General features: G+C 44.0%; 1 protein-coding gene across 1 annotated transcript in view; it reads right to left on the bottom strand.

The window, feature by feature from the left end:
• The window catches only part of LOC123364542 (opsin-5-like), a 75693-nt gene extending 49682 nt beyond the window's left edge, over positions 1-26011 (bottom strand). Inside the window, exon 1 of the mRNA XM_045006756.1 lies at positions 25792-26011. The gene's annotated coding sequence lies outside the window, so the exon portion shown is untranslated. The remainder of the gene's footprint in view (positions 1-25791) is intronic.
• Positions 26012-27642: the final 1631 nt, after the last annotated feature.

The raw sequence follows: 27642 nt of genomic DNA, 5'->3' as shown, positions 1-27642 counted from the left end.
GGTCGAATTTGGGGTAGTGCAGACACAATTCGACAGAATTGGCCTCCACGAGCTATCCCAGAGTGCTCCAATGTGACCGCGCTGGACAGCACTTTGAACTCTGATGCACTATCTTGAAAATGTATTTTCTTTATCATCCTCACCATCTCCTGAAAGTAACACTAGAGTTCAAGCCATGGATCTCTGTCTTTCAAAGATCTGTAGTCCTAGGAGACAGAATGTTTTTCAACTATAAAAAGACTATGTACAGCTAAAGCTGAAACTGTCTGATCTGTCATCAGGCCATTAAAATACTTGTGAAAAGTAAGTTTTGAATTGTATATTTGATTGGTCAAAGCAAAGTTTGCAAGTTATGCTACGTTGGTTGGTTACATCCAATCAGAGACATACATAGTGCAGATTGCAAATATGTAAACAATATGCAAATCAAGCATTATTCACTGAAGACATTTACAAACAATTTCAAACAACGAATCATTTCATTATTTCACAGTCTGTTCACTAATAGGGGAAAAAAAAGAATTTCTCAAATAATTTGCTCCTTTCTATTGTCAGCAATTTTCCTCTGAATGTTGAGATTAGTAGAAACTCTAATGTCCTGATTAGTCCCTGTATGTTTCTTAGGGGAGGCAGCAGATTATGTTTGCAGTTGTTCAACTGAACATTGTAATTAATGTCAAAAAACAATTAATTTGACTCAGGGGCTAAAAATCTGATTTAGTTTGCGGAAATTAGATTCTGTTTGTCACTAAGGGAAAGGGTAATAATATAAACAGAGTTACATTGTCAAATAAATTATGATAATCTTTGTTGAATAAGGATATTCTAGAAGTAGTTTTGATTCCAACTAGCAAGAGGAATTCCACTAATAACTGAATAATTAGCAGTATTTGCAAGTCAAACAAATACACAGTTGCTTTGCTTGATCACTGAAGCATCTCTGCCTCAAGAAAAGCAATTCCCAGGAGTTTTATATGCAGTATGCTCTAGCCTATATCAGACACAAGAGTTGAAGCCCTAATGTATGGAGGCAATGCCTATCTTGAAAATGTATTTTCTTTATCATCCTCACCATCTCCTGAAAGTAACACTAGAGTTCAAGCCATGGATCTCTGTCTTTCAAAGATCTGTAGTCCTAGGAGACAGAATGTTTTTCAACTATAAAAAGACTATGTACAGCTAAAGCTGAAACTGTCTGATCTGTCATCAGTTTCAGAAGTGGATGAGATGGAGGCAAGAGACAAGTAAATAAAAATCTAGGCTCTAGTGGGAGCTAGCAGATTGCTATGGCAGAGACATCTGTGACTGACTCACAGTCTCTCATATGCTCACTGAGATAAATTTACCAAGCAAAGATTTTTAAACTGCAAATGTGCAGTTATAATATTGATGGAATTTTAAACCTGTTAGAAAAATATCAAATTTCATTTACATTTTTTTCCATTATGGCAGTATCATAGTGTTACGCTGCAAGGTATTAATGTCAGCCATCAATCACAGACCTGGTAAAAGTCAATAGGTGTACTAAGCACCCTTCATTCAGGCTAAATGAGAGAACAATTAAATGCCCCCTTTGCTTGGTGAGAGCTGAAACAAAAGCCACCACCCAAGGCAGGAACCAGCTTGGCAAAGACCTGAGCATAACCTAAGTCATGAGACCTAAGGGATTTTCCTAGAGACTGATTGCAAATGCAGGGGCTGCTACCTTGATTGGTTGCAGGAGCATGAGAGTCAGAGAGAGAGAAAAACCAGAAAGCAAGGAAAAAGCCAGCAGATAGTGGGAGTAGCAGTGGTGCCTGGCCCCGGGGAGGAAGCCAAGGGACAGAGCTTCTTTGGGGGCAAAGTCAGGGGCGCGGGAACAAGGGGGACTATGGGACCACGGCCCTCCCACTTTTTACTTGCTATAAGGGTGAGCAATGGAGGACAGGGGATGGGCCTCAGAGGGAAGGGGCAATGCAAGGGGACGGGACCACAGTTTGGGAGCCAGTGGCCCCCCCCATTTTTATGGACCTTCTGCCGCTCCTGGGCAGAGTACTCATTGAAAAGAAAGGAATGGATTTCTGAACAAGGAAATTTCTTCTCATTTGTTCCTACTGTGTTCAGGGAAACAAGACTTTGTGAACATTCTTTGTAAATAAACAGGATTGCACTAAGAAATACCTGACTCATATAATCAATTTCTCCTCCAAATGGAAACAATCTGGCAATGTCGCAAATATTGCCTAATTACTCATGCCACGGGGTTAAGAATTAGACCACAAGAATGGAACATAACATTAGAGCTCCCTGGGAAACAGACAGATAGATCATAAATGCACAGGAGTGATCTCAGTGGCTTAGGTGATCTCAGTGGCTTAGGCTTAGCACTTAACTTTATACATGCAAGTAGTCCCATCAATTTCAGGTTTTTTGCTGGATTGGGGCCTAAGCCACTAAGATAACAGTGCAAACTGGTTTCATAATGCTAACCATATATAATTTGGACATTCTGAACGTAATAAACAGTCTACTGAGAACAGCTCTTTTTAAGCATCTGAAATGCGTCTTTCTATTCAAAAGGGAATTTTCCACAGATTTGCAATAAAGTCTTCAATTTGAACTCAATGTCACAAGATATTAATAATTTCTAGACAGGTAATATACCATACAAAAAAACCTTACGACGTTCTATAGATATCCTAGAATGTATCCAATAGACCAAAGCCCCAACTATAACACAAGAGCTGGCAGTTTAATTACAAAAATATATTAAATACTTTATGCTGCCAGCAAAACAGCCTCCTTTTCATCTGTAGGAATTGCTCAGGACTAAAAATTGTTTCCATGATCTCTCCAGATTGCCAAACTAGGTATACAAGAGAGTCACGTTACACGGATTCCCTTCCTCCAGAAATGACTTCTTTTACCTATAGAAAGCTGGGACTAGAATGAAGAAAAGTTAAAAAAGCAGATCTAGTTGAAAATTCCAAGTTTTCATTCAATCGGAAATCCAATATTTCAACAATTATTTTGATCCAAAATTGGGAAGAAAAATTGAAATATCAAAACATTGAGAAACAGGAAGTTCAGAATAATTTCAGTTTAAAGGTGTCACAATGCTTTGTTTCAACAGTTTAGATATTCTCACGTCTAAATGTTTTATTTAGGTTTGTTGAACTAGATCAACACATTTCATTTCAGCTTAGTTTGACTTTATACTGTGTTCCCCTGAGCTGCCTCAGTTACTCATGAGGTTTGTTGTCCAGGTATCTCATGCCCCAATTATCCACTATGGGGAAAAGACCTTGGGCAGACTACATCTTCCATGATGTACTGCAGCAGTTCAACCGGATGGGAGACAAAATCAAGCCAGGGCTTACTTGTCAAAACAGGTTGACAAAACAGGAAGCAATGTAACACCTTCTTCACTCAGTTTGAGCCTGTTAATGGATTTCAACCACATAAAACACCACTAAATAAGAATTCTAGTGCAGTCCGTGGGCACCCAAATTCTCACTCCAGCACTAATGAAAACTGATCTACTATACATTAATAGCTAAAGTAATTGTATTTTCTGAGTGAACAGTTTGAAACTCTGTATATAAATCCATTATCAACAAAATGACCAACAATGATTATAGAATAAGAACCACTAGGCTGTTGTGGACACCTGCAGAGAGTCCTTCACTTTGTCCATAACCTTCAGGTTATCAACAGACTCAGGAAGACAATATGTACTTGTGTTTTTTCCACCTTTGGAGGATAGCAGGAGTCCATTTATCCAGGCACATACATTAAACATAAACCAAAGTATATTTTTCAAAGAAAACCCTAACACAATGGTGCCTATAGGCCAAAATGCCTGACTGTATGGAAATGTAAATGACTCTCTGTTCTGTGCTTTGTTATGCTACACAGGAAAGTAAGTACATGCCATGCTCCACATCTCCTACTACATAATCAGCAAGTGCACAGAACTCTGCGAGTGTGGTCAGGACCCCAGGATATGATGCACAATAGACCAAATTGCAAATGCCACTGTTTACACTTGAAGCCTTGCTGTATAAAGTGCAGCCAGAGGAACCACAGCTACCTACTGCATGAGGGAAGTGGCTATGGATTAGAAGCCTACATCCAAGTACTCAACACATAAGCAATGGTCACATGGGGGAAAATCCATAGGTGTAAATGGGGGCAAGTCCACTAAAGATACTGTCTGACTTGAGCAGAGCTGTACACTACAGCAATGCGAATCATTGATTTTTTGGCTTGCTGGCCATTCCGAAAACATTTATTTTGGGTCAACACAAAATGAATTTTTTTGGTAAACTGGAAAGTGGCAAAATATTAGTTTCAGGTCAAAGTGTTTTGTTTCGATTGAGCTTTTTAAAACACTTTTTAATAAAATGGAAGGAAATGTTTAAATGAAAAGTCTAAATGAAAGATTTGATTTTTTCAGAATGTATGGAGTTTTTCAACCAAAACTATTTGGCAAAATTGATATTGGTTCATGGTATGTTTCAGCTGACCCAAATCTGCATTTTTTGCCAAAAAAATGCAGCCAAAAATTTTCACCCAGATCTACTGCACACACTTATACCAACTCTGAATTTAAGGGTCTAAAAGACACCACACAGCAAGATTGTTGTGATGCAATTTCACTACCTTCTCACCTGTCTTCCCAGAACACTTCCTCCTCCCCGACAGAGCGTTGATGGTGGCCTAGACATACCACATCCATACAGGGCACCTGTCTTAGGTATTGAGCTACATGCTCTTTGCACAGAGGCAGATGAACCTTTTTAGGAACAAAGTCCAGTTTTCATGCAAATACATTTCCATAGAACCAGTGATACAAAAAGCTTATACAGGTTATAGCCAAAACGGCTTTACAAAGTGAAAGCCATTTTGAAGCAGTAGCAGAGATTTAAGGTAATGCTTCATGACTAAAAACTAGCAAACAGCTTCAAAGTACATCATCCTGTATAGTATGCTACCATAATGAAATATTTTCAATGATCTTCTCCTTTCAGATGGGCAATTTATTTCATAATGATTAATTCTTCACAACCATGCAACACCAGTAAATGTCATGCTCCATAATAAAAGTAAAATGTTCAGAAAGCAAAGGAAAGCTTAACAGTCATACTCCAAGCATGTCAGATACAGGTCTGAAACTCTTAAGATTGTCAGAAGTTCTCACTCAGGCACTCCAGGCAAAAGTATCATTTAACCCTAAACAAATTTCACTTTAATCCAAAACGCAGGTGTGTGCCCTAATGGGAAAAAAATTACAACAGAAGAGGATATTAAAAAGCTAAAAAGAAGAAATTTGATGTGGAAGGTAATGCCAGCTTTGAAAAGCCAGATGCCATAATGAAGCTTTGAATGAGGTAATAGAACTTGGTTCGCACAAAATCAATGCTAAGGTGTGCATACCCATTCTGATCGAAAACGAGATGTCTGTCAACCCTACCCATGGCAAGCCCCTTACACCAAGCTTTGTGAGATGTCTGCAGAAGGCAATGTGATGGATATCTGCCACAGTGCCTGCACTGTTTTATCTGCCGGATGGATACAGAATTTTTAGGGCCCCTTTACACCGCTCCAACCCTTTTATGCAGTGTAAAGGGGCCAGAGCTGGGGTGAGAAGTTCACCAAAAACTGGAAACTGAGTGAACTCACTAACAAGAGGTCTAAAAAGGAATAACCCTGACCTTCACTGTTAAATAGTAAATAAAGGAATGTGCTAAGTAATTAGTGTAGATACGGAGTGCTCAAATTCAATGGTTACGCCATACTTCCATTTCCCACTGCCTCTGACTGACAGAAAAGCAGAGACGACTACTGTGAAAAATTTGTGGCAGACTTTCATGTCTGGGGGAGTACCATATTTTTTGGTGGGGGGGGCAGCTCTGGTTTGCAGTTCACTTGGCATTTTATTTATTAACTTTGTGATGAACAACAGGTCCATGACTAAAAGGATAGATCTATGAAATGCCATGGTACACTTTCCATTTGCAAGTATCACACACACAAAAAACATCCAGATGTGAGTGGTGTTGGCTTTGGCAGTATATGTACTGCCTATGAACAACTCATACTATTCAAGTTCATAACAGCAGCCTTATTTGCATGAGGAAACAAAAATCATGCAATGTCCCCCAACCCACTCCCTCCACTTTTACTGGACATCGAATTGTTATTTATCAGCAGAGGTTGCTCACCACTGCATGCCTGCTCATTCAACAGCAATGTGGGGAGATAACAAAGACATTCATAAAAGCTAACAAAGCAGTTTAGGCTCAAGCAACAACATATTGAATTAACCTTGCCTGGCAAAAAAATTGAATGGTTTGGCAAGTGTTTGCCATATAGCTACTGTTGCAAATGTAGCCACAGCTGCCTTGTAAAGCAAGGCCTCTCCAGGACTGCTACCATTGAGAGCATCTCTCCAGTTACAGCTGATTTTTTCCATGTGCACAAATCTATTTTCTCCAAAATGGTTTGTCTGCCCTGCATTTAAGGTTAATCAACTTGTTTTTTTCCCCCACTAGCACCATATCTAATTTCTCTGCTCTCTATGGGATACTGCAATAGGCAAAAACATGCTTTTCCTTCTCATCAGAATCATTCTGGGTAGTTTCTTGCTCCACTTTTATTTCATTTACATTTCACTGTGGCTACTGCAGAGGAGAAAAGAGCCTTGCTGGGTTTCATTATACAGCTGGAGTTTGCATTTATGGTATCATCCTAGAGACACAAACCTAAACATGCCCTTGTTCCAAAATGGGTCCTTTTTCTTCATGCCATACACGTGTCTGTTGTTGTCTGGTGGTGAAGTAAATTTTGCAACCACCCTTTTTTTTAATAGGATTACACACACTAGAGGCCAGCAATGCATTAGGAAAGCTGTGGGCCATTCCCTAGGTGCAAGTGCGGTTTAACTGAAAGATCCCGGCAATAGAGAGAGACCTTCAGGTGGACAAAGAGCAGCAATAGCAGCATTTACAACACTCGGCTCCCTATGTTGCTGCAGCAGGGGAATGGGGGTGGAGGGGGATGGCCAGACTCTACTATACTCCTGTGATCATTGGCAACTATGGTGGCCCCTTCAGGCAAAAAAAATAAAATTAAATTAAAAAAGCTGCATTCAGAGGAGCATGAAGACCACTTAGTTGTGTGGGAGACCATTTTGGTGCAGATTGGCCCAGGACTGGGAAACCACTGAAGCAACCTACAGCCACCCTTGCACACACACACACAAGCTGCAACAAGAGCTCTTCAGCTGCAGCTCTGACTCTGAGTCTAGTGAGGAGCCTGACCTGTCCCAACAGATCCAAACCCCTCCTTCCCTCCCTCTCTCCTTACAAGCTGAACTCTGATAGAGTTAAAACCTCGACAGGCTTAGGAGTGTCTTATCCCATAGAGGCATGGTGTTATGGTTAAGACATTGGATTGTGATTCAGGAAAACTGAGCTTAATTCCTAACTCTGCCACAGACTTCCTGTGTGATCTTGGGCAAGTCACCTAAACTTTGTGCCTCAGTTTTCCCCATCAGTAAAATGGGGATAACAGTAGTAACTTTCCCCTGCCCTTTGTCTGTCTTGTCTATTTAGGTTGCACACTCTTTGTGGCAGGGGCTGTTTCTTACAAGGTGTTTGTACAGAGCCTAGAACAAGGGGGTGGCGGTCATGATCTCAGCTAGGGCCCCTAAATGCTACTGTAATATAATTAATAAATGATCACAGCATGGAGTTTTTTCAGCCACATGAATCTACTCTGTAAGGATTTAACTGTACCTGGAACAAGATAACATCAGCAGCATAGCATTGCTAATACATGTTCTACTGTATTCTATTCCAGCCTGATACCCATAAGGCCACGTGATTGGCAGCTCTTTGTGAGTGTCACAGAATTTCTACTCATCGGGGTCAGATTGTGGCTTTTGAGCTGCAGCCTTCCTTGAGGGTGGCATGGAGGTCCTGCACTGCATTGGGTGCTGCTGAAGGAATTTTGGCTGACTTAGCCAGAATGCAGCATTCCTTGGGAACGCAATGCTCCGCAGCAGTGGCAAGACTAATACTCTTTCACAGGACACGGCGTACACTCAGGGGCGGCTCCAGGTCCCAGCACGCCAAGCGCGTGCTTGGGACGGCAAGCCGCGGGGGGCGCTCTGCCGGCGCCGCGAGGGCGGCAGGCAGGCTGCCCTCGGCGGTTTGCCTGCGGAGAGGCCGCTGGTCCCACGGCTTCGGAGGAACACCCGCAGGCATGCCTGCGGGAGGCAGCCTGCCTGCCGTGCTTGGGGCAGCAAAATTCCTAGAGCCGCCCCTGCGTACACTCATCTCCCTCTGTGCCTGGCACTAGCTATGGCTGTGACACTGCACCTCATATTCTTCACAGTGATATTATTAGAATATGAGGATGGCATAATTACAATGTATTTTATGCAAGATAAGCCATGTGAGATGTCATTGGAAAGATTATGGTTTGCTGAATATGATTATCCTATTTGTAGGCATGTATCATTTTTGTATCTGAAGTTATGAATATTGACTATGTATCTATTTCAAAATGTAGTTACAGCTGGGCAACGCCCACTAGGCAAAATGCTCTCAGTCTAGATGGCTGGCTGGGAAGGGCCCATTCAGCTTAATGAGCCATTAGAAAGAAACAATAGGCCTTACGAGCAGCTTAGCTCCCACCTGCGAAGCCTTACTGAGGATGCTACAGACAGCCTCTGAGTAATGGCTGTTGTGACACTACAGGACCTGTAACCAGGTCACCTGGTGCTGGACTCCATCGTGGGATGTCAGTATTTTTCCACTGACTGGTGTATGAACCAAGCTTTGAAACAAAAGCTATATAAGGCAAGACTTGCCTATATAAGGCAAGAATCATCTTGGTTCCTCACTCCCCAGCCAAGAAGGCTTGTGGAAACACCTAAGGAACAAAGACTGAACTGGGGGCAGTGCTGGACCCAGGCTAAAGGGATTTCTAGCCGGTGAATGGAACACCCTGGGGATTCCAAGCTGAAAGAAAGTGCAACTTGCCCCTTAAGAATCTGCAGCCTGCTTGTATCATCACGTAGGGTGAGGATCTGCTATTCATATCCAATCTATTTAATATATAGAGCTTAGTCTGCATTTTTTATTTGCTCAGTAATCTGCTTTGATCTGTTTGCTATCCCTTATAATCACTTAATATCTATCTTTTGTAGTTAATACAAAACCAGTGTGTGAGAATCATAACTCAGGGGAAAAAGCTGTTGCATATGCCTCTCCACATTGAGGGAGAGGGTGAATTTTATGAGCTTACACCGTACAGTTCCCTGTGCAGCACAAGGCGGTATAATTTTGGGTTTATACTCCAGAGGCGGTAAGTGCCTCAGGAGCTGGGAGGTACCCTAGCTGAAACCTTCCCATGCAGGGGCTGGTCAAAGAGCCTGCCTGCATGTAACTGCAGCTGGGTGTGTCCCTACCTGTATGTATGCTGGTGAAAGTACAGGCTGAAGCCTGGGGGGCTTGGAAGCTTGTCACAACAGTACAGTGTAAAAGAGAGCCCAGGCAGGTGGGTCAGGGGGGGCTCAGTAGTACCCAAGTTCCAGGTGGCACCAGTGAGGGGAACCCATGACAATGGCAGATGTGGAGAAATGGTCCTGAACACTCTTGTCCCTTCCCTTTCCAGTAGCGTTACCAGATTTGCCCATTACTTTGGGGTATGCTCATTTATTCGGGTTACTCTTCTGGGGAAGGGGATTCTGTAATTCTATTGATGTATTGCTTGTGTCACTTGTGTTTTTATATGGAGCTCTACTTCTCCCTTCTGCAAGTCCCCTCCCAATGGAGCTATCTTGCAGGGCCTAGGTTCCCTAGGGCTGGGTTTCTCCAGCCCCAGAACCAGATGAACCCACACCCACCCACACATACATTAACAGAGCAAGTCTGAGGGTACGTCCATACTACCCGCCCAGGTCGGCGGGTAGCGATCGACTTCTCGGAGTTCGATATATCGCGTCTCATCTAGACGCGATATATCGAACTTCGAACGCGCTCCCATCGACTCCGGAACTCCACCACCGCGAACGGCGGTGGCGGAGTCGACGGGGGAGCCGCGGACTTCGATCCCGCGCCATGAGAACGGGTAAGTACTTCGAACTAAGGTACTTTGAGTTCAGCTACGCGAATAGCGTAGCTGAACTTGCGTACCTTAGTTCGAACCCCCCCACCTAGTGTAGACCAGGCCTGAGTGGACCGGGTCAATCAGCACTGTCAAGCTGACCCCTTATATATACCTGGACTCTCTGGGCTGGATGAAGCAGCACTTTCAAGCTGACTCTCCTTATATGCCCCTGGGCTCCATGGATTGGGTCAAACAGCACTTTTAAGCTGTTACCCTTATGTGTCCCAGATTCAGCACATCCCTATCCTCACTCTCACAACACAATTGTACTGGCAGTAACCTACTTGATGAGCAAACCCCACAGTATTTTGGGCGCTGCAGGGCTCTTTAGCTTAGGTAAAAGAAGTGTTGCTGTAGAGTGAATGAGGGAAGCTAAAAACACAAAAGAGTAAAGTTCAGCAAGAGAGAGAGAGAAGCAACCAACTTACCTATAAAAGTTATTTATTGAATAATAGTGATAACTACAGAAGGAGGGCTAAACCAACATAACATACATTATTAAAGGTTAATACCTAAGGAAGAAAGGAAAACGAAGAGAGAGAGAAAGAGAGAGAGAGAAAGAGAAGGGGAGCTTACCGCTCCCTGAAGCTTGAGCTGGTCGGGTTCCCAGCTGGGGGTGGTAGCTGAGGGTCCTGAGAGCAGGAGACAGGCATAGTCCCCAGCATGATCAGTCAAGAGAATATAGAGTCCCAGTGGAACTGATGCATAGTTTGGATCTAAGCATCAGAACACTGACTGGAGGGTGAGTGGGGATTTTTGTAGAGAAATTACAATGGTTGGAGGGAGAACACTTAGATTTGTTTATAGGTAAGCTGATGATTCAAGGGTTTTCTTTAGACTAGACGATAGGAGCTGATCACTCTTGCCTATGAGTGGTGTTTTCTTCCAGGGAGCTCACAATGCAAATAGGCTGCTTCACTATTTGGATATCAATTAAGGATTCATTACTAGAATTGGTCTGATAATTGCTGAGCTCAGTGTGTGCAGACAGGTTCATTAGGATCTGGAGCAGAGATTCCCATGATGCAGTGCTTCCCTGCTTTTTCTGGTCCCAGAGTTCAGTGTGGTTCTCTGTTCTCCATTCTGTTTGTAAATTGAGATGTCTTCCTGTCCCATCTTTCATGCAGATGAGGCTAGGGGCGTTGTCTCTGCTCTCCATTCTGTATGCTAATGGAGATATCTTCATCTTGTCACCTTTGTCAGGAGGGGTCTAGGTGTGTCTCCCAACAATCTTCACTGCTCTCTGCAAGTTTTTTTCCTCTGATGGGTTTTGGATTAAGCAGAGGCTGGTGGGGAGAGGGGGTCTTTCATGAGTCAGGCTGGATACTGCACCCTGGTTCCCCAAGAACACAGAGGTGTCTGGTATCAGTAGCTAGGGCCCACCTGGGCAAGAGCAAGGATCAGGATTGTGCCTTCCCACTTATGTCACTCCTCCTTGCATGGGTTTAGCTTCAGGCAGCCACTTGTCCTCCAGACACTGAAGAATAAATGCCGGCAGCAAGAAGAGAGGGGGAGGGAAGTGTGGCATAAGTCACACATGAAAAACAAAGGAAATAAAGTAGGCTTCATTGCAGGAGGAGGAGATGGAAGAGGAAGCCTTGAGGAACAGATATATGAAAGTGCATATGGTGCCTGAAAAAGCTAGTATGTGTATTAGATAAGAGTGAAAATCCTGGAGGGTGTGGGGGTGTGTGATGTTCCCCTGGTGTTACATGGACCAGTGATCTGCTAGGTTACTCCAATCCTTGACTCTGGGAGCCAGCCTTACCCTGCTCTGTTGTAAGAACCCCCACTCCCAGGCTGTTCACACACAGCCTCTAGCATGTAAGCTGCTCCCAGCTATGTGAGTGAGCACTTTTAGCCAGCCACTGCTTGGATTTTGCAACCGAATGACACTAGCCAATATCTCCGGTCCCAGACACAACCCTAGGAACCTTCATCTTGTAGTGTCCAGTTATGCCCGCTGGACGCTGCAAGCTTATATGAGTTCATCAATTTAACAAAGAAATTGATATGCAGCAGGCTTGTTATCCCAAGGGGAGTATCTGACATGCTTCAAACCAAACACACTGCTCCAGGTAGAACAAATAAATTTATTAACTATAAAAGATAGATTTTAAGTGATTATAAGTCAAAGCACAACCAGTCAGATTTGGTCAAATGAAATAAAGGCAAAACACATTCTAAGCTGATCTTAACACGTTCAGTGCCTTTACAAACTTAGATGCTTCTCATCACAGGCTGGCTGGTTACCCTTTGGCCAGGCTCTCCCCTTTGATCAGCGCTTCAGTCGCTTGGTGATGGTATCTGTAGATGGAGGTAGAAGAGAGAGCGCATGGCAAATGTCTCTCCCTTTTTTCATGTTCTTTCTTCCCTATTGGCTTTTCCCACCCCCTTCAGAGTTGGGTGAGCATTACCGCATCGTAGTCCCAAACTGACCAAAGGAAAGGGGATGACTCACTCGAGAGTCCAACAGATCCTTTGTTGCTGCCTAGGCCAGTGTCCTTTGTTCCTGTGAGGCTGGGCTGGGTTTGTTCCATACATGCCCTGATGAGGTGTGAACTGCCCCTCTGTTCCTGGGGAGTTTTGCCTGGGCTTGTTTTAAGCCATGAGGACACATTTTCAGCCTCATAACTATATACATGAAATTACACCCTATAACATAACCTTACTATAACAGCAATGCTCAGTGCATCATGAGCCTTCCGAAGACACCTGACATGACAAACTTTGCATTGGATACCATGCAATCATATCATAAGGATGAACATGGCAGTGCAAGGTGTACCCCTGAGGTACAGTGTCACAGGGTGAAAGCCAGGGAGAAAAGCTCTGCATCCTTTTCCCTACTACCTTCCCAAAAGAGTTTGAAAAATAAATCCTGAACTTTCCACTGAAATTTAGCATTCAAAGAGCATTTATTTGTGCCTAGTGGATCTGAGTGAAGACATTGTTATAACAATTTAAACAGTTGTTTCCCCACCCCACCCCATACAGTAAGACCCAGTAGTACTTTCCTCACATTCAGAATTGCATAATGTCATTGACTTAAACAGGGATCTGATCCCAAAGCCTCTGTGTACCTTGACTGAGCCTCATTTTTCCCCTTGTTTTTATTATGTTGGGAGCCAAGCAGTCTCTAAAGAGAGAGAGAGTTACTGACTGTAACTTCAATTCTACTCCCAATAATGTTATTGAGGGAATTCCCTCAACTCCAGCAGCATACGATCAGATCTTATAGGAAGATCTTTATAGTGACTGTAAAAATTGATAGACCTGAACACCCTGCTTGTGTACCCCCTGGAATTACCACAGAAACTTCTGTTTTCTCTTGAAAGACTCTGCACATTTTTCCCCATGTTGTAGAATTTTTTTTTTTTTGGTCAGGCTGCTCAAAATCAGCCACCAAGTTATCTGCCTCAGTGCTCTAACCATGAGCAAACCTGAGATTCCCAAATGTTATGCAATGTACAAAATGGGGCTATTCCCAAATGTGGCAATGTACAAAATGGGGCTATTCCCAAATGTGGCAATGACCATGGGGCTATTTTCCTCACTGAGGTCTAACCAACCATAAAGGCATCTTGAGCATACCTTTTTAATCTGCCAAACACACATTCCACGGTCATCCTGCACCTTCTGAGCCTATGGTTGAAGTGCTCCTTGCTGCTGTCCAGGTCTCCCATGTATGGCTTCATGAGCCATGGGAGCAAGGGATATGCTGGGTCTTCCAGAATCACTATGGCATTTCAACATCCCCCACTGTAATCTTCTGGTCTGGAAAGAAAGTGCCTGATTGTATCTTTCTGAACTAAGGTGACCAGATAGCAAGTGTGAAAAATCAGGACGGGGGGCGGGGGTGTAATAGGAGCCTATATAAGAAAAAGACCCAAAAATCAGGACATCTGGTCACCCTATTCTGACCAGACCAGTGTTACTGAAGGTATGTGTGTCATGCACCTTCCTAGACCAACCCTGCCTTGTTGTCTGTGAAACACTAACAGTGATCCACAAGTGCCTGCAATACCATAGAGAAGTATCCCTTTCTATTGATGTACTCCCTTACAAAGTGGTCCAGTGCCAAAATAGGAATATGCATGCCATCTACTGCCCCTTGTGATAAGTGACAGAGTGAAGTTGACTATAGCTGTATTGCAGGTCATTAGAACAACCCCATCTAAAGAGATTGGCCATACAGTTGTCTGGTCCTGTTCAAAACTAGTTCAGAGATGACCACAGATCAAAACTTGGTGAACAGATGGTTGGCTCCGTAACAAGAGAGTGATTAACAGCTGTCATCACTAACCACTTGTTGTGCTGAACAGGTTCCACTGTCATATCCTGTGGTAGTCTAAATGACCATAAAGGGTATCTAGAAGACAGGTGAGCTGGCAGGTGGTTGAAGAGGTCTGCGTACAAAGGCAGATCGCTATTCTCACAGATCTTAGCCAGCAGCAAGACAGAGGCTGTCTCACAGCAAATATGGGGCAGTGTTATGTTACTAAGTATCAGCCATGGCAACAGAATTGCACATGATGTCCCAATAACAAAAAAAAATTTAAAGGTTCTGATTCCACTATACAAAAAGCAAAGAGAAACAGAGCATAAGGTAATTCATGGAGAGGGGTATTCAGGTGGATCTTCTGGCATTAAGTAATGTTCTTAAGTTAGGTCCAACCACCATCATAAAAACATTAGTGTTCAAATCCTGCTACTTCAGGCCATGTATGTGTGAATAGACAGACTCGTCATTACCTCTAGAACTTTAGATATTCTATTTTTCTTATGTCCACTAGATGGCATGACATTCATTAACAGCCTATTGTTTGAAGCACTAGTCCGTTTCTTTGAATATTTTAAGCACCAAACCTTTTAACACGGGAAAAGACAAATAAAAACCATCCCAAACCTTTGCCCACCCATTGAAATTAATTTTTTTTTTAATTTTTGTTGGGCAAAAAAAGAAAAGACCCCCTCACTGTCTGTGAAATGTGACATTTGACAAATATCTGATGGTCTTAGGCGCCTACAAACAGGCACAGTTCAACAAGATGGGGTCATAACTTACACAATGTTCTCTTCTTTCTTCATTGGCTGCAAGGACACCTGTCAAGGTTCCTTCCCCACTCTGAACTTCAGAGTACAGACATGGGGACCTGCATGGACACTTCTAAGCTTAATTACCAGCTGAGATCTGGTTTCGCTGCCACCACTTACAAGCACTACTTTTCTTCCCTGGGTAGTCTTGAGAGACTTCACCAATTTCCTGGTGAACACAGATCCAAACCCCATGGATCTTAAAACAAGGAGAAATTAACCATCCCCCCTCCTTTCTCCCACCAACTCCTGGTGGATCCAGATCCAACCCCCTTGGATCTAAAAACAAGGGGGAAAAATCAATCAGGTATCTAAAAAGAAGGCTTTTAATTAAAGAAAAGTAAAAGAAAACCCTCTGGGAGAGATTAGCATACCAGCTACTCTCACAGACAACAGATTCAAAACACAGAGGATGTTCCCCTGGGCAAAAATCTTAATACACACAAGAATACCCAAATTTGATAATTCCCTTAATGGTACCAAGACAAGTTACAAAGAAAATAAACATAAACCTATTTATCCCTTTCTAAAACTTACTACTCTGATAAGAGGCTGGTTCCTTGATCTTTTTCACTCCGGCTGAAACTGAAACTCTAAACAAAGGAAAACTTCCCTCCTTCCTTTTGAAACATCTTGTTCCCCCATTGGTTCCTCTGGTCAGGTGTCAGCTAGGCTAGGTGAACTTCTTAACCCTTTACAGGTAAAAGAGGTCATAAACAGATAGTTAAGGGTTAGTGCAACACCTCACACTGATGTACAGAGAGGTTTTGCAAAAACAAACAATAGGACACATGGGCTCTGACATTTCTTTAGCATCTCTTCAAGGATGATAATTCTCTCTAGCCCTTGCATAGACCTCTCCAGGTTAAAAAACCTGCAGAAGGGAAAAGCATACTTGAACTTTGGTGCTTTCTTCCACCCAAATAACCATCACATCATGCCCTGGAGATCATGAGACAGGCTGAAGTGTGGTCTGGAATACTTGTACCACGAGCAACAAAGCACTCATCTACAATTCGCTGGAGACCACTCTTTCACACACCAGTGCCCTTTTATTTCCCAGTATTTTCCCACCACCACATATATACAGCTATAGACAATTCAATACCAGTCAGGTAGCCCCTTAGGGAACAGCTTGCTCTTATAGCAGCTGGGAACAACAGGCCCTCACTCCTCACTTTCCTGTTTCCCCTCCTTCCTACTAGCTTTATAGGCCTTCCTCTCAGCAGGCTCACAGGTGATTGCTCTCAGGCTCCTTTAATGAGGCACACCCTGCCAGCTCCCGCCAGTTCCCCTTGATGGGAGCTATGCTAGCAGGTTCAGAGCTAACAGGGACTGGTTCAGTGCCTCTTAAGCCAGCACCCTGTTACAAATACACAGTGACCTGAGATCTCCAGAGAATACTTTGCCATCCCAAAAGAACAAAGTTTAGCATGATCTCTGCCCCAGCCCTGGCATCATGACTGTCTGGCTCAGTTGCTGTGCTGCTGTTTTCCTCCAAAGACAGGTGCACTCATGTGAACACGGTGTAAGGAATTGTGTGTGTTTTTTGTCACACCGGAAGTGAGGAATAGCTGTTCTGTATAGCATTTTTTTTTCAGTTCCTCTGACCAGCCAGCCATACTCTCCATTAAACGCAGAGCTTCAGTTGCATAATGCCACCATTCCCTCCATGTTGGTAACTACACAGTAGTGGCAGCACATTATACCACCTAACCCTGTGTACTCTGTATGTACCACTCTTTGCTCCATTTCTTGAGATTTTAGAGCCTCTGTTCCCCCCATGTTGCATAATGGAAGGGAGCATAGGGCCCAACTGTGATAATCTTTGGTTGTAATAAATGTATATGTAATAGCCACAGCTATATACAAGTCTCACACACAGTTTAGGAGCTAGGATTAGAACCTTGATCCTTCAGCTCCAAAAGGCAAGCCTCTACCACTTGAGCTACAAGATCTCTGAAAGAAGTATTATAGCAAATTGTATTAACATGGAAGTGTCTTGCCAACTGGGAATGTGGTGGTGGACATCCTAAAGATAGGATAAACAAATTGCTGGGTAGAAAAGCTGTTTTGATGGGAAGCTCAGCACAAGTCATACTTTTTGGGTGGGAAAAAAATGTGAATCAAAAGATGCCAATATTGCTTGAACTCCAGTCCTGTTTGGTAGGAATGCAGATCAGAAAGTCTCACCAACATGAGTTATGCAGCATACAGGGAAGCAGATGGGACAAAAATCTCATGGAAACTGAATGAGGAATGCACAGCCAGAGCAGCAAACAGATGAAAAATCAAAAGGGCATAAACTGTTGACTCCTGTTTAAGCACACAGCTCTGCCAACACCTTATGGCGTATATAGCCCAGTGGGTAGTTCACCAAAAAAAGGAAAGTCTGGTGAGCAGAGCCAGTGAATTTATAATAAAGGGAAAACGGGTATAAAAAAATTAGGCAAGTAGAAGAATTAATGCAAACCATAAAAACTGAGCTCTTTGTGGTTTATTTGTATGCATTTGCACCTTATGGCTACTCTAAAAATCAAATCTTAGAATACTATATCAATAAGTTATCTCTAAGGACTTCAGAGAGCAATTTCTGCATCTCAAGTGATATCTTTGTGACAGTTCCTAATCTCCACAAGATACTGGCAAAGTGGCTTTAAGCCTGTTTGTCATCAGTGGCAACTGTCAGTACTCTAAATACATCGTTTATTGATCCTAAACAGGGGGCTATAAGTAGACCCTAAAGTACATGGCAGGAAGCTTGTCTGCAAACCTACAATAACTCAAATATTATACAAATACATTTTCAGCAATACACGAATAAGAATTACTAACCTAGTTTTCTGCACATTGGCCTGAAAATTTACCTTATGTTGCCCAAATCTTCATTGTAATAAATCAAATATTTCACCACCAAACCATAAAGTGGATGAAATTGCATATTTGTATGCACACCACGCAGCCCATTAAATACTATGCTTCCTCAATTACATATACACAAGTGCATAATCCAGCCCTTTGTGGATGCAATTTTAAGTGACTGGTTTTGAAGAAAAAAAAAAGTCATCCCATAATATTATCGACAACTGGTTCAGTGAAATCCTGGGCCCCCCTTGAAGTCAATGGTCATTTTGACATTGACTTCAATGGAGACAGGATTTCATCCTTTGTGGGATTTTTTCCCCTCAAGGTTCCCCAAGGCCTCCATTTCTCTAGACATTTCCTGCTTTCCCCTCCATTTCTTCCTTATGTCTTGATTGATTACAGAACCGAAAAGAGAAAGGAAAAGATCAGAACTAATCAGTTTACTTTTCCTCAAGCCTTTCCAAATGTTCTCTGATGCTTAAGGCCCAATCCAACTCCTGTTGAAGTCAGCAGGAAGATGACTTCAATGGAAACTAACCATATCCAGATTCTGTTGTCTTGAGTTCTGTTTTAATAGAATGCACTTTTTCAACAAGATGTATCTAAAAGGGATTCATTCATTTCTATATTGAAAGTATTTTATTGACTTTGAAAAGGGCTTCCTCTCTCCAGTATAAATATGAGCCTCTAGGTAAGATTTCAGAAGGTAATTATATTATATCGGTTGAGACCTTGGCTGCCATGACCCATGCAATCCAGGATCAATTAAAAGGTCTTAAGGACAAAATTCACTCCTCAAGAGGCTCCACACTATATTCCCACTTGAGGCCTGTTTTAAGAACTTAAGAGGGGCATAGTGCTGGCTCTGCACAGGACTGAGGGCTCAGCAGTGAAGGGTTAGAGCCTAGTACTCATACATGTAAAGGGTGTGGTTGAGCATTGTTAACACAAGCCTGGAAGACAAAAACCTCCCAAATTCTAATCCTAGTACTGACTTCTGGATCATCCTTTGGCAAACCACTGAAGACCCAATTAGATACTGTAGTAGGCAATCTGGAGAAAAGCCACTGTGTATTGCTCTAAATCTGTGGAGGAAAAATAAGCAATACTTCATATTCAATAAACAAAATAAAATGAAGCCCCAATCTCTCTCTCTCTCTCTCACACACACACACACACACACACACACCTCTTGTGACTTAGTAGCAGAAAAGTTAAGGTCATCCACAGGAAAGTTGAGCTGCTCATGGGTTGACCAAGCTTGCATGGGGCCTCATTTTCCAGGAGTACTAAAGACCTACAATTTCCCAGTATTGCTGGTCTCAAAGTTCAAAAATCATGAGTCAACCCCTACCCCACCCAAGTCATGTGGTTAGCCCAACAACAGTGTTGCCAACTCTCTCAAGCTTAATTCATTTGATTTTAATGCATGTGATTTTGGTCCCTGATGCAGGAGCTCTTGCTTGAGGATACATTTGAGACTAAGGCTCCATTGTGTTCAGCACTGTATAAAAGGTTCCTGGACTCTTTCCAAAAAGCTTGCACATTCTAGTGCAAAGTATGGTGGTGAGCTTGTGATGTGGGTGGTGGAACCAGGACTCAAACTCCTCTTATATGGCAATCACTAAACATCCATTAGACAGGAACAACTTTTAATTCCTGCTAGGCTGGGCAGGATTCAAATTGGTGACCTATAAGTGACAGCATCAATTGCTCATTACCAGGGCTTGGAGGCGTCAAGTTTCCCTACGTGCCAGAGTTACTCCTTAGAGAATGAGATTGCTTTCTTGAAATACAGGTTTATTAAAACAAGCTCTGACCTTTCCGGAGTTGACACAGGGTCTTGCAGCCTCTGGGCTCAGCAAAATCTCCCGCTGTTCTCTGTTTCAGACATAATCCACAGAAAGTGCCACATCCTGTCTAATACTGCCAATCCCAGACATTCATAAGTGATAACTCAGGCCTTGGGGGGGGATTATATTATATAATATAAAAATTTATTTTCTATAAATATATATATATAGGGTTCTTGTTATTGGTCTTCTAGACTTAGAGCTTTTGGGGTACACTCTGGTCATGTTTTCTGGCTTCTCCATGTCTTGAGGGCTAGCAACTTACTTTTAAAAAAAGTGAAATTGGAGTCTCATGTAATCACCTGACTCCAGCAGCTGAGTTTTTCTTAAAGACCAAATATTGTGACTTTTTTTTGGGAAGTATCACAAGAGTTGGCACCACTGCTATTCTTGATGACTACAAACACTGAAAATACAACAGCAAAACAATTATTAGCACAGCATCCACATTCATTTCTAAATACAATGTTGCAATATAAAGTCATTCCAGCTATTACTCCTGAGATCTTGAACTAAATTTTATACATATACCCATTTCCCTGCCCACCCCCTCCCAAGGCTCATCAGCAGGGTTTAAAACCACAACCTTCAAACAAACAGCAAAGATCCTTTCTACTACTTTTGTGGTAGGTCTAAGTGGAGGAGAAAAAGCAAGCTATTATGCTCTATGTGGAACAGACCATGGAGATAGATAACATATACATCAGTGGATTATAAAAAGAGGTTGAGAGAGACAGCAGTAGAATGAGGAGCATCAGGATTCTTGGTTTCTGTTCTTGTAGCTGGAAGAAGATTGTGGCTTTTCTAGTGATTACACACAGCAGAGTCAAATGTAACAGTGCCCCTCGTTGGGTCATCAGCAGAGATTGTACGAGGGACCTCTCTGCTGAAGCTAACTAACCAGATTTCTTAGCACAGAAGTAGCAGAATCATGTTTCTCTATGCTCTAGCTACATGGCATTAGTACACAGGTAAAAGCGGCCTGTGATTTGGCCTCCTCCTTCCAAATGGCTGTGAGACAAAGTGGTGGAGACTTGGCACTATTCTATTAGACAGCGGGGCTATTCCCGGCTCCATGGGAAGTGACCTGAGAGCTTGCACAAGTTTTTCTATTTGTAATGATAGTTACTCTGCAAGGTACCTGAATGGCTCATAATAAGGATTGTAAAAGGCACAGAACTATTAACCAGAAAAGCTGGGACTAGCCCTCAGTCTCTGGGCTGGCAGTTTAAACTATAAAGTCCTCCCTTCCAACTCCAAGGCAAACAAGTGTCCATACCGAAATAGTCCTTTGCCCTTCTAGGGCTCAATACCCCTTCCTCCTTTCTAGGCAAAATAGCCTTACCCTGCTGACACAGTACCTTAACCTCCCAGGACTCAACAAACCGAGACCTTCCCTAGGGCCAGACTCAGTCCTCCTCTGTTGTCATTGCAGGGCAGGAGGGGGAGGGAGATGAACTTTTTCCTGCCCTCCCCAAAAGTTGCAGCCTGGGGCCCCTAAATAAGGAGCAGCACCAACACTGGGCCTCCAGTCCACCGCAGAGCCATATTGCCTCAGGCATTTCTCTCCTTGTTTCACTTCTTATAGGGCCCTTCTATAGCCCACCTCCTCACAAACTTTTTCACATCCTTCTTTGGATAGTGCTTCTCCGGCTCTAACTGTGGAGAGCCCCACACCAGATCTGCTTTCTTCAGTGCAGCAGCAGGTCGCCCAGATCTCATTCCATACTGAGAAGAAGCTGCCCCTTATAACAATCATGTGCCAGTCTCTACGCAAAAGTATAAACAGACACAAATCTGAGAACACTTCAACCTCTCTGGCCACTCAGTAACAGACCTGAAGGTGGCAATTTTGCAACAGAAAGACTTCAAAAACAGACTCCAGTGAGAAACCGTTGAGCTTTAATTGATTTGCAAATTAGATACCATTAACTCTGGCTTGAATAGAGACTGGGAATGGCTGAGTCATTACACTACTTGAATCTATTTCCTTATGATAACTATCCTTACACCTCTTGTCAACTGTCTGTAATTGACCATCTTGATCATCACTACAAAAACGTTTTTTTCCTGCTGATAACAGGTCATCTTAATTAAATTAGCCTCTTAGCGCTGGTATGGCATTTTCTCTGTATGGGTGTACACACACACACACACACACTTCTTATATGTTCCATTCTATGCATCTGATGAAGTGGGCTGTAGCCCACGAAAGCTTATGCTCAAATAAATTTGTTAGTCTCTAAGGTGCCACAAGTACTCCTGTTCCTTATAACCTAGCTCCTCTCCCATCATGCATTGCCTGTAATTCCCAAGCCTACAGGGAAATACATACTACTTACAGAATTCCCTTGTTCTATCCAGAATCCAAACCAGGCCATGCTTGCCCTGTATGATGTGTATAATAAAGGGCCAGTTTGTGCCTTATTACAGCATGTAATTGCCAGTAGGTCAATATGCTTTGACAGGCAACTACTCTGAACCCTTTGTTACAGTGCTGGAAATTGTATGCCTTGATGCACTGCAAATAGCAACTTATAACAGTAATTTCAGAAAACATAAGTGACTCAAGAGGTCCACCTGTTGCTCTACTATATGTAAAAACAGGTTGAATTTACTACCAGCATCTCCCTGGGTATCATAACTTTTCTAGAGCGTTTTGGAGTACAAGCCTCATTGCAATCAAACTAGCTGAAAGTGGCAGAACAGATTTGTCAGGGTTGTGCTGTCTCTGAGCACACTGTAATGTGGACATATGGGCATAGCTTTACTCATCCACTGCTTAGACACTCTCTTTATGAGCCATTTCTCATGGAGATTACACCCTCCCATAGGAAAGTAAGTGTGCCCATGGGTGGTGGGTATCATAGGCTGCGGTAGGCTATGCCTCCCCAAGCAGACTGGTGTGCCCCTGTCCCCCAGAATCCCCTCCTTCAGTTCCCAGCATTCTGCCCTGACACAGGGTGGCTGGCTTTAGCTGGCCTGACACAGGGTCTGGGGGTGGCTGGCACTGGGGCTGTGCTGCCTGCCCGGCATAGGTGCTAGAACTAGAGGTGCGGAGGGTGCTGCCGCACCCCCTGGCTTGAAGTGGCTTCCATTATATACAGGGTTTGCAATTTGGTTCAATGGCTCTCAGCACCCCCACTATTAAAATTGTTCCAGCACAGCCTGCCACCCGGACTTGGCCACCTGGTGCTCTGGGGCTGGGGGAGCTCTGTGGGAAAAGGAGGAGAAGCGGAGATGGAGGGACGGGACCTCAGGCACAAGGAGAGGGGCCGGGAGCTAGCCTCCCCCAACAGTCAGGTCACTGGCCACCTATGCATGTGCTCTTGATGTCACAGGTAATTCTGCTTGGTGGGTTGTGGATGAATTATACCAACTATCTGCAGCTGGGGGCCTGCTATGCTCAGTTAGAACTTGAAGGAACTTTTCCAGGATGGGGCAAGCTCTATACAGAAACGTACAGTGCCATAGGATGGAGAAGAACGAGGTTGGAAACAGAATGCACCTATTCTCTGGCCCTGGTCAGTCTCCTTTTGGTAGATGACATTGCAGAGATCACTTCAGTGCAGGGGCAACAGTGATGTCTCTGCAAGCTTAGTACACATGGAATAGCTCTTACTGCATGAAGGCCAGATCTTCCAACACTGCAAGTGCTGCACAATACCCTTATTTACAGGATACTTGGGCATGTTGTCAGAGTGGCTGATGGGCTGTAAAGGCAGACAAATATTAACAATTTCACTTCCACAGTATTTGTGCCCTTTCAACTCTTTTCCTCAAGAACAGTTATCTGAGCAAAGTTTTGTTTGTACGACTGTTCACAAAAGAGCAAGTTTTGGGCTAGCAGCTGAGATTTATGTAATCACTAAATTAAACTTGTTTCTTAGCTAAGTTACATTTAGATCACAACAGAAGCAGTTTATAAAAGGTTTGGTCATTCAGTGAGGGAACAAAACAAACAAAAAAAAACCTTCCCTAATCAATCCACAAATCAAATCTCAAAATTTGTTATCAAATAATCCAAGGAAGAATCCGAGCAAACAATTCCTTAGTTTATCAGAAGCTGAAATGTGTTTGTGAAGAGGTACAAATAATTGTAAAGAGAACAAATCAGTAAATACCTCAAACATTCAAAAATCATGACGTTCATCCCTCCTTAGACAAAAACAAAAACAAACGCTTGACTTAAAAGTCATCAGATTCTAAAATAATCAATTCTGGGTTCTTGCTTTACCTTTTTTTTTTTTTTTTTTTTGAGACCGTTGCAGTCATGTTTTCAAGCCTTTCACCAAAATAACAAGAGCTAGAATTTATGGTTATTTTTTAAATGAGAACTGAGAGTCTCATAATAATTTGAATCCAAGAGCTAGAGCATGAAGTAAAATACCAAATATTGTGAGACTCAGGAGAGCAGGCAATGCTGAGCATCAGGGGCGGCTCTAGCCATTTAGCTGCCCCAAGCACGGCGGCATGCCGTGGGGGGCACTCTGCCGATCACCGGTCCCGCAGCTCCAGTGGACCTCCCGCATGGAGCCAGGGGCCTGGAGCCGTCCCTGCTGAGCATGTTCACAAGCAATCCACAAAAACATTGAACTGTTAGTTTATTAATAAAAAAAAAAACAGTCTGGTTCTGTCATATGCTTTAATTTCCCCATTTGTTAAATGGAGATAATACTTAGCCTCAGGGTTGTCCTTGGAAGATTAAAAGTGCTCCAATATTACTATTGTAAAATGTGTCAGTAAGGATATAGGGATGACCCTTTACTCAATGTTTAGTCAGTAAAAACTGGTGGCAATGTCTGAACAGGAAACCCACGGAAATTACAGCCCAAAAGGTTCAGTGTTGGCATCTGTTACTGTACATACATATGAACTATTGCAAAAGATCTGTTATTCATAGAGTGATATAGGTATTCATTTTTCAAACCAGGAGTTTACAGACTAACTGCCTGACCCTACAAACACTTAACTTTACTGCTGCAAGTAGTTAACGCATGCAAGTTTACAAAATTGAGCCCCAAGCTGAGAATGACAAAAAAAAGATTGGAGAATTTCTGTGGTAATAACAAAAGACCCAAATAAACGCACATATCTCCCCTTGCGAATGTAGATCAGAAATGCTGAACGAAGTAATAGAGATAAGAGATATAGAATTAATTTCTTTAACACGTCGAGATCTTCCTGGTCTCTCAGGCTAGGTCTCTGTCCTCAAGTGGGCCTGGGCAATTTGGGGCGTGGGGAGGAAATCGAAAACTCTCTATTAGGACAGGCCAGACTAGATGTGATTCAGGCAAGGAGGTGCTGTCCTTTGCTTCAGTAGTGTAAACAAACAGCATTAGAGGGAAGTTCTCTCAAAACCTCACACGCTGCAAACTAAGAGCAACCGCCAAGCTTGAGGTTAGCAATACAGTATGGGATCAAGCAAGAAAGAGCGCTCCGGGACTCAGCCCCGGGGTCCTTGGAGAAGTGCGAGAGAGACCAGGCACAACGCTCCTGATCTAGCCAGTTGCCTTTGAGTGCCCTGCAGCCTGCGGGGTGCCCTTTAGTCTGCGGATCCCCTTAACCCGTCCACTCCCCAGAGCCTCTCCCCTGTCCCGCAAGTGCAGTCACAGTCGCCGCCATCCGCCGCTCCGGTCTCCCCGGGGAGAACTGGTGCTTGCACCCGCCCCTGCCCGGCTGGGTCCCCAGCTCCTAGCCCGGCCAATGCGGGACTCCCGCTCCTGTGGCTGCACTTGCTCGGCGGCTGTTAGCGGGGGTCCCGCTGCCCGGCCCCAGCCGCCCGCCGGGCGCTCTCCAGCCGCCGGGGACCTACCTTGGCCGGAGCCCGGGGGAAGTTGGCTAGAGGCGCCACATCCTCTCTGCGGGCTCACGCGGCGGGGCCCGTCCCAGCCCCTGCCCCAGCGCCGGGGCTAAGGCGGCGGCCGCCGTGCAGGGGCACCGCCGGCAGCGGCGCACAGAGCAGCCACTGAAGGACTTTCCGCCTCTTCGTCTCCCTCCTCCGCTTCCCCGGCTCCTGCTGGCGCGGGGGGACTTGCCATGGCACTGGCAACCCCAGTCCGTTCCGCCCCGTCTCGGGGACTCCTCTTATAGCAGAGCGACGTGCGCAGGCTGGGGTGGGGGGAGAGTTTTCCGGTCTGCCGCCCGCCCCCGCCCCCGGGCTGACACTCAGAAGCCCCCCGCGGCTTGCAAGGCGGCAGCGGACGGTGCCTGCGCCCTGCCTGGCTTTTCAGGCTTCGCTCTGCGGGAGGCGAACGCTGAGTTCCCCTGGAGGCCGACGGATCCTGCGGCTTGGCCGGCTCCAGCCTCCGAAGTGCGACCGACAAAATACAGGCTCGAGAGCGACTTCTGCTGAGCCCGAAAAGATCCAGATCCTGGATTCAAGAGCCTGGGCGAGCGCTTGTACCCAGATCCTGCACCTGGAGCCTGGCAACTGGAGCCTCCCAAACCCAAATCGTACCATTTAAATAGGAAACGAGGGCAGCCGCTCTTCTTGCGCTGAAAAATATCTGGACCTTTCTGCATCCTGCTGCCACAATAGCACTGGAAACACACACACAAAACTCAGATCCTGCCAAATATTAACCCTAATCCCACAACGTGTATTGTATTTAGGACGGGGGACGAATGCAGCTGCTCCCACCAAACTCTATCTGGAAACTGGCACAAGAGTTGCAAAATTCCACTTCCATCAACCCAGCCTCTGGCTCCTACTGGATCCAGCTCCAGTGGTTTGTTTGTGTTTTGTTTTGATGTAAACCCAAAGACTCTACCAACTAAACAGAGAAGAAAGGCAGCTGCTGCCATTCCAGATCTAAGTGAGTTCCTGCTCAATAGCACTGCAAAGACACCTCACCTGGAGCCTGCCATTTTTGGTGCGAAGGCTTCATATTGTATCAAAATAGGTAACACCTGCTGCTGCTCTTATTTGAGCACAAAAATTCAGGCTCCAATATTAGTGTAAGAACGAACACATTTCTGGCACCTAGTTCTTGCTGGATCCAGCTATTTAGTTACTGCCATAAACCTCTACATTGTACTGTATTAACAGAAGTCAAATGTAGCTGCACTTACTTATAAACATCCACGATAAATCCTGGCAAGTGAATACTAGACGTATGCAGTGGCTCTCAATTTTTTATTTATTTATTTTTTAACTGGTGACCCCTTTCACAAAGCAAGCCTCTGAGTGCGACCCTCACTTATAAATTAAAAACACCTTTTAATATATTTAACACCATTATAAATGCTGGAGGCAAAGCGGGGTTTGGGGCGGAGGTTGACAGCTCATGACCCCCCCCCCATGTAATAACCTCGCAACCCCTGAAGGGGTTCCAGCCCCCAGTTTGAGAACACCAATGGAAGATGTGTTCCTAAGTACTCTAGCCTGCCCTGGGGGAAAAAAAATCTCCAGTGAGGAGTTCATTAGCTAAAACCATATAGAATGGTCGTCCTGACCGGCTACATTCCTTTCACTGCCAAATCTCAAGTTTATGGTCTGAAATATGGCAATATCTAGAAAGATCAAGATGCGGTACCTGGATTACTGTGGCTTCATAGAAACTCAGTGCATCGGGTACAGATGTATTTGATGTAAAGGGATGACTACATCTGCTGTCTAGCCACAAGGTGCACCAGGGATCTGTTTTGCCAGTACTACTGGGAC

The sequence above is a fragment of the Mauremys mutica genome, chromosome 2, assembly GCF_020497125.1.
Source record: "Mauremys mutica isolate MM-2020 ecotype Southern chromosome 2, ASM2049712v1, whole genome shotgun sequence".
In the NCBI taxonomy this organism is placed as follows: Eukaryota; Metazoa; Chordata; order Testudines; family Geoemydidae; genus Mauremys; species Mauremys mutica.
The sequence above is the reverse complement of the archived record's forward strand: the minus strand, read 5'-3'. Positions and strand labels throughout refer to the sequence as shown.